Source organism: Sycon ciliatum, chromosome 1, assembly GCF_964019385.1.
Source record: "Sycon ciliatum chromosome 1, ocSycCili1.1, whole genome shotgun sequence".
In the NCBI taxonomy this organism is placed as follows: domain Eukaryota; kingdom Metazoa; phylum Porifera; class Calcarea; order Leucosolenida; family Sycettidae; genus Sycon; species Sycon ciliatum.
Window position 1 is genome coordinate 26,926,441 of NC_088643.1, and position 8,086 is coordinate 26,934,526.

Here is an 8,086-nt window from a genome sequence, read left to right on the forward strand (position 1 = left end):
ACTCGCGTCGAGCGCCCTGATGGACAGCACAAGTCCGAGTCTGCCCCTTTGGGGGTCACATAGCGGGACACGGCAGTGGTACAAGGAAGGAAGGGTTTATAACTGAGACTGGCTTTATAATCTAATAATTATCAGGCGCATGGCCCGTATTAGTCCATCAGCCAAGAACTCAGAAGTCGTCAAATTCAAGCACCCTGTTGCACTTAGAAATCGAATACTTGATTTTGGCCTCAATGGGGAGTTTACGTACCCTGTACACCGAATCCGCAAATAAAAAGAGTAAACGACTTTCACGCTCTGCAGGGGGAAGCCGACAAAGTGACCATTTTTGGCATTTCATCGACAGCCATTGTGACCTAAACCCAATCTCCAATCAGTGCCATGTGCGTTTCAGGAATGAACTTTCAGATTTTTGTGAATTACGGGAAAAATCTTGCAAATCGAGAAGATTTGCAGTGTAAACCATTGCAGTTTCCGTATTACACGTGTGCCTGGATTCAAATTACAATAAAATTGTTGTTCGCCTACTTGTAGAGTGTTGTTCCATTACACATCTCTTTCACTGTTCTATTTAAATTGAGCATCCGAATACATACCTTCAGGAAGATTACAATGAGCTAGTATTGAACATCATCCACCTTCGGGTTTCCGAAGTGTGCATCCCGAGTCATGTCAAGCAGGTTTGAAGCGTAGTTTTTACTGTTTGGCAAAAGTGATCTACGCTTCCACCCTGAATGGAATCACCCCGGGAAGGTCCTGATCCCTGGAAAAATAAGGAACGTGGAGAGCTAAAAGTAAGGAATCTGCGGCTCTGGATGTTGTACATTGAGTGAATGCCCTGCAGTTCTCTTCTCCATTACGACCAACTAGCAAACGCCATGGCTCTGGATGCTGACAGCAAACAGTTGAAATAAAGGCAAGGCTGCTTTGAACATGTTGCAACCAGGTAGTAGTACAGTTACAGTTGTACTACTTCGAAGTACTATCTGCCACACTCGAGATCACCCAAAGAATAAAGCAATTGAATTCAAAATCCAAAAAATTGTTGGGGATCGCCTGAAGCATATTCAAGCGAGGTACAGTCGGACTGATCAAAGCCCTCGGGCTGGTCCCTTGGGCTTTGATCAGTCATCAATCCCTCTGTACCTCGCTTGATTATCTACTTGATACCATTGTAGTTGCAAACAAGTAACTACAACAATTGCAGTACAATAGCAAGAGTCCACTCAGTCTCTTGACAATAGTCATGTAGTTTTTTGAATTAGTTATTATTTTGAAAATGGTGAGCATCTTCATCTTCTTCCCGGTGCGCATGTACACATATTTTTTGAATCTGTACGTGCTCCAAGCCAACTCACCTCTGCTCAAATCGACGGCGATTTATTTCGCGATTTTAGGTCGATCGCCACGGAAAACCACACCAAACGTTGACAAAACTCCACGTGTTTTTCACTGAAGACGCATTGGATGTCCTGATAAAACGGATGGAAAACCTCGTAATGGCTGATGAAGAAGAAGAAATTTGTCGAACTTCCAAGGCGCACTGTAAAAGGAGTGCAAGAGTTTCGCCAGGGAAAGTAGGCAGGTCGGATTCAGTGATTCTTTTGCTGTCGATTGATGTCAGTTCCAGGTGTTCGATTTGTAAGTGCAACAGGGGACTCACTTTGGCACCACTGGCTGATGGACTATATATGGGTTCCTGGGTGCCCGGAACCCCCCTTTTTTCGCTCAAAATGCAGGATTTTTTGAAATTTTTCCCGGGGAGGGCCCCGGAACCCCCCCTCCCCTTGAAGGGCACCGGCGCACGCACCTGAGTCCTGATTATCCCTCCATGCATGGCCATGGCCGCAAAAAGGTGCGGATATACTATAGGGTATTCTTGCATTTGGTGACAATCAAAATCAAGAGGGTAGGTAAGCAGGGCTGGAACCCAAAATCTGAACTGTCACAGCAATTAGGACTCGGATGGAGAGCCAAGGATTAAATTTAAAAAGAAAGGACCAAAATGTTACATGTTATCCGTAGTTTGTATCCAACATTTTAAATAGTTATAAGCAAGATATTGTAAGATATTGTAAGATGTTGTGTAGTGAGAAGGTGCAACAGCTAGCACAATACTGACTGATGTGATACTGACATTCAACGATCTGATGATAAGCTATATCACGGCATCTTGGATAAAACTACAGTTAGCCAGCCGATTATCACATTGACTGGCTATGTCTGCACTATGCATTGACTGGCTATGTCTGCACTATGCATTGACCTATGTCTGCACTATGCATTGACTGGCTATGTCTGCACTATGCATTGACCTATGTCTGCACTATGCATTGACCTAATGTCTGCACTATGCAGTACCCTTGCCTTTATCAGTATAATCAAGAGTACATGACCCCCAGAGTGTGCAACGCCTGATCCAGTTCTGCATAGGGTCTTGGTCGAGCCTGAGCGTAGTCGAATCTTCTGATGTCATGCGTACACTTCACACCAGCGCAAGGCCGGTCTCGAGGCAGGGCGCCGTCGTGTTTGATCCGCGAGTACCCCGGACTCCCCGGGTTCCCCTCAGATGTATACAGTATTATGACGCAAAGATCCGATTACGCTCGACCAAGACCCTATGCAGAGCTAGATCAGCTAGATCAGCTAGATCAGGCCGCGGTTGCACACTTTGGGGAGGGGGGGGGGGGTTTCAATGTTCTAGTCTTTCAAGTGACTTTTCCTTTTCTACCTGGACTCCTCCTTGGTTTCCCTTTTCTCTCTCGCTCTTCTCTTGTACCTTTGTGGGGCTTTGAATAAAGCAAGTCAAGACACTTTGGGGGTTGTGTTCTCTTGGTATAATGCTCAAAGCACGTACCGGCAAGAGTTCATAACCCCCAAGAGTATGCAGCGGGCATAGACCCAGCGCTCGGCGAAATTCCTACATTACGTCATGCGCAGCTTGTCATCCGAGGTAAATTTGGGTTCTTTGCGATTTCTGGAAACTATACCCTGAACCCCTCCTAACTCAAGGCTGTAGCCTCGACTTTTCGAAGCTTTTTTTGAAGACATTTCGGACGTGCAAGTCGTACATTCTCAAAAACAAACCGTCTTTCTCCAAGAATCCATGGACATCACGACAGGAAGAAGTGAGGACGCTGTTAAAAAAATTGCATTGCCGTCGAGGACAATCATTCTGATAGCTGTGCAACTTAGCCGAAAAATGCTCCTTCGACGTATTCTCTAAGTTCCTCAACCATTTGAAATCATCTTCGAGGAAAGCACCGGAAATATGCCGATGGCCTGGGGAAGAAATTGTTCTTGAAGAGACTGACTGCACTGGTGAAAGAAGAAGGCGATGAAGAGGTCGAGTCACCATTGCATCGAAAAAATAAACAGTTTTGTCTTGACTTTAGGATCGTGCGCTTTGTTTCACTTTTGCTTTTTCTTGAGGCTCAGACTCAGACTAGAATCGCAGTTTAGGCAGTTTACCCTGGGGAAGCATCCTGGTTTGACTGTAAATTTTAGAAGAATTCATCGGCGTGACTCATCGCACTGCACCAAAAATGACGCAATGAAGGAATTCCGCCGAGCGGGCTTCCATACAGGGACTGATCAGGAGTTGCACTCTTGGGGGTTATGAACTCTTGGTACCGGTAATCGCGCTTGCATTTTAGCAGTTCTCTGTATAATACCAGGCAGGCACAGTGGGTTGGTAAAAGACCATGATTGAGATACGAGAGGTACCTGGTTCAAGTCCTGCCGGGAGCGGTTTTTCCAGCCGTGCTGCTAATCACAGTCAACTGGGAACTTGTGGCCAGGCACAAAGGGCACATGGATGCGGCTAATGGGATTTCTCGGCACTTGTGCCAGTGAATGTGAGACATATCCACTCACCCCACCGTTAGGCGCTGCATCTGCCGCTAGGGTTTACCGGGTGTTAGCGGCCGTCATGAGTTCCCTTTGGGAACGGACACGATAATTTACTTTTTATCTCGGTATAATAAATGGTGCTGTTCACTGGTTCTGGCCATTCAGTATGTTTTACATCATACTCAGTCCTTCACCGACGATAACTGAATGATCAAGACAGCTGTATGGAGGAGTTTATTATTAATTTTGTATAAGTGACCTGTACCTTGTTAACTCTCTCACCCTTACCGGTAAGCCCCATCGATCTCTAGCCCGAACCTCAAACCTAACCCTTTCCCAGACCCTGACCCTCCTAACCCTCTTACCATACCCTTCCTCCTGACCCTTACCCTGTGGGTTCACTTTGTGAGCGGACACGACAGTTTACTTTATTTACAAACTTGCCCAGACACTAATCATAATAACCTTAGCCCTGGCCAAGACTCTGACCCTAATCCTAACCTGGGCGCTATAGCCCTAACCCTACCCCCTACCAATTTTCCTTTATCGTACCTCTTAGTCTTACCCTACCCAAGTCTATTGTACTGAAACCTGCACTTGCCTTGTCTATGTCCAACTTGGAAGGTTCATAGTTAAGGGAGAGTCAAATAGTCCATCTCATGAGGAGTACTGTAGGATATTGGCGTCCGGTTTTGTACAATTTGTTTTCTCAGACCTCAGGTCGGCTGAGGGCAAAAAGCCTCACCATCACTATGCTCCCACTATGCAATTTTTTGTCTTTGCCTTTGAGCTGTGATCATTGTAAAAAAATAAAATAAAAAAATAAAAAGCTACCCATTCCAGATAATTCTGACCCACCCAAGTTGGGTGGTGTGCCGCTTCGAATTGTAGTTAGACCACTTTGTCAAGTATCTTACTGGTCGCATCACCGTCCAGTAACAGTCGACATTCATTGTTGCACTTACAGTTACAGCCAACCTTCCTTGTTGTTTCCTTGCGTCCCACAAGCCTGTGTACGTGTAGTTGCACAGGAAGCGTGAGTTTCCAAGTCTGAAGAAAATGTTGAACAGTCTCCGCTGGGATGACAGCTACACCATAGCTCAGTGGTTAGAGCATCGCTTGGTCCCAGGTCCCTGGTTCGAGTCTTGGTGGTGACAGTCAATTTTTTTAAAATTAAAAGTCTTTTTCCCTTTTCCATTTCCTCAACTAGTGAATACCTATTCCTTGTTACCGTGGTTACCGTGCGACTTGGCTCATACTCGTTACCATTGAATGTCTCAGTACTCTCAGCCAGTGTTGTGCCTAATTGTAGCACTTTCTGACTGCATAGCATCCAGTCACAGCGGTGGATAGTTACTCATGATTCAGGACTTGTATCTACCGGATTTGCACGAGTACGACTCGTGTCCCTGGGCATTTTGTTCAGTCTATCGCAGACAATGCACTATTCAAGAGAGGGCACTATATTCAAGAGACGGTACTATTTTTTCACTGGCTCTCGGAGACAGCATACAGGGACAGTATCCAAGAGAGGGCTCTTATCCCGCGAGTACGGACACTTTCCCATTTTTTAAAGAGTTATTAGTATCTGCGAAAAGAATTCGGGTGGACACACCCATTCCCATAGCGCTGCATATCACATCCGAACCAGTTCCGTTATTTTTACAACGTTTCGGCACTTGGCCATCATCAGGTAATAACAATGAATACCGTGGAAGCCACACAAGAGCAGTATATACGCAGAGTGTAGCGCCAAAAAAGATGCGAATTATGTCACCTAGTATGCAGAAGGGGGGGGGGGCAGAGAGAGAGAAAAGGCGCAACTAGCACATCACGGAGGAGAAGCAGCAGAAGGTAGCGCGCATTGTGCTCTGTGAATGGCGTTACGCAGAGTGTAGCGCCAAAAAATAAAATGATGTGAGTTATGTCACCTCTATACTATACAGAGGTGACATAACAACCGAAAAAGAGAGGTCGCCCAAAGGGGCCGTGTATCTCGTGTATATCCGGGGGACAAGATGTATGTATGCAGAAGAATGTTGTATATCAGCTGAAGTGCAAAGAATGTCCGGAACAATATGTTGGTGAGACTGGCCGCTTTCTGGAAACTCGCCTGGAAGAACATAATGGTGAGGCAAGACGCCAGGAACTCGACAAGCCATGGGGCCAACATTTTCGTGCCACTCACCCTGGATGTAAGCTTAACTATGGGCAAAGTGCATTCTCTGCAGTTGAAGTAATAGGAAGAGAGCCTGATCGAGCCCGTCGCAAACTGGGCGAGGCGATTAAGATTCGTGATGCCAAGCCCCATGTGAACATAAGCACCGGATGGGATTTGTTGTGAATTTTCTCAGCTTCCCCTGCTGCTACTTCAATATCACTGAATAATTATAAGGCGGGTCACTCAAATCCATTCTGTTCCTGATGTCTCGTCGCGTCCCTAAGTTTAACCTCATAGTGCATTGACTCATGGGGCTCCGTGCTCCCCTCCTGTGCTAGAATTAACACCATAATTATTTGGCATGTACCCTCACTTCGTAGAGGACAACGGCACGCTCTTCTTCTCCGTGATGTGCACAGTTGCACCTTCTCTCCCCCCCCCCCCTCTGTATAGAGGTGACATAACTCACATCATTTTATTTTTTGGCGCTACACTCTGCGTAACGCCATTCACAGAGCACAATGCGCGCTACCTTCTGCTGCTTCTCCTCCGTGATGTGCTAGTTGCGCCTTTTCTCTCTCTCTGTCCCCCCCTTCTGCATACTAGGTGACATAATTCGCATCTTTTTTGGCGCTACACTCTGCGTATATACTGCTCTTGTGTGGCTTCCACGGTATTCATTGTTATTACCTGACGATGGCCAAGTGCCGAAACGTTGTAAAAATAACGGAACTGGTTCGGATGTGATATGCAGCGCTACGGGAATGGGTGTGTCCACCCGAATTCTTTTCGCAGATGAAGCTGCAGGAAGCCTCAGCCCTTCTTCAAAGTTATTAGTATCATTACTATTTCTGTACGTATGCCTATGCCAGCGCTAGCGGTGCACCTTACACTCAGTCGGGTCTACGGCGCTATTCAAACATTTCGTTTATGTAATCTTCAGCGGCAGAAGCGTCCAGAACCCTCACCACAGCGGCAACTGCTCTGGCCGGTTGGCTGAAGTCCCGAGGCCTCATCTTGAACGCCACCTAGAGCCAGGTTCTGACTATCTCTCCCCAGCAGCATGTACAGGAAGTAACAGTCAAAAGCGGCGACTGTCTCCTCCCCTCAGCGTCTTCTGCGCGCTACCTTGGCGTTCACCTTGACAATCGCCTAGATTGGGACACCCATGTAAACTATGTGGTCACCAAGGTGGCCAAGAAAATTGGCGCCTTGTGGCGGGCACGCCGAAGCCTATCAAGACGCTCTCGTCAGGTGTATGTGAAGGCGGTTGTTTGCGCCGGTATTCTCACTCACAACACAGAGTCTGAGGTTTATAGAATATTATCACTAGGAGAAGACTGTATCCATTGCAAACTGATTGCAATACTTCAAAAGGCTAGCTACTACCTGGTAGTAACAGAAACAGCCAAAGACCAAGAACACAACAACTGCACCAGCAAGCTCTTTCCTTGCACTGCCTACAAATACATCAAAATCAAGCAGCAAAATGCAAATCCGCACGCGTGTTTGCCGGAACTGAACTTCCGTAGCGCAGCTGATCATTGCGGCTGCACGGGACGACCTTCCCACCACAGTAGGGCAAAGAACTATGCATGGCACTAGCAATGAATGCATGCAGCAGTTATGAATAGGGACATCAACAAGACACAACACACAGTAGTCATGAGCAGGCTGAGGTAACTGAGGGCCGGGGAACAGTACAGACATGTGCATAACAGCACCTAGGTTTACTACTACCCAAGGTTATTCATGTCTTGGTCTAAACTGAGCAAGTTACTAGTGGAGATCTGTGGGGTGACTTGGTCGTACCAACATCCTCCCCCCGGTGACGTCTTCAAGCGTCACCCTCATTCAGAACGTCCAGCACACAGATCTTTGACACCGGCCTGCGGTATGTCCCGGACGCTGTCTTGACGTCGGCCACTCTGACATGTCCATCGGTGCCGGGATAGACGGCCGTAATGGTACCTTTCGGCCAGCTGCCTCTGGGTAGGTCTCTGTCGGCAATCACGACTATGTCATTGACCTTGACCTCTTTCTGCTGTCGCTGATGCCACTTGGTCCTCCTTG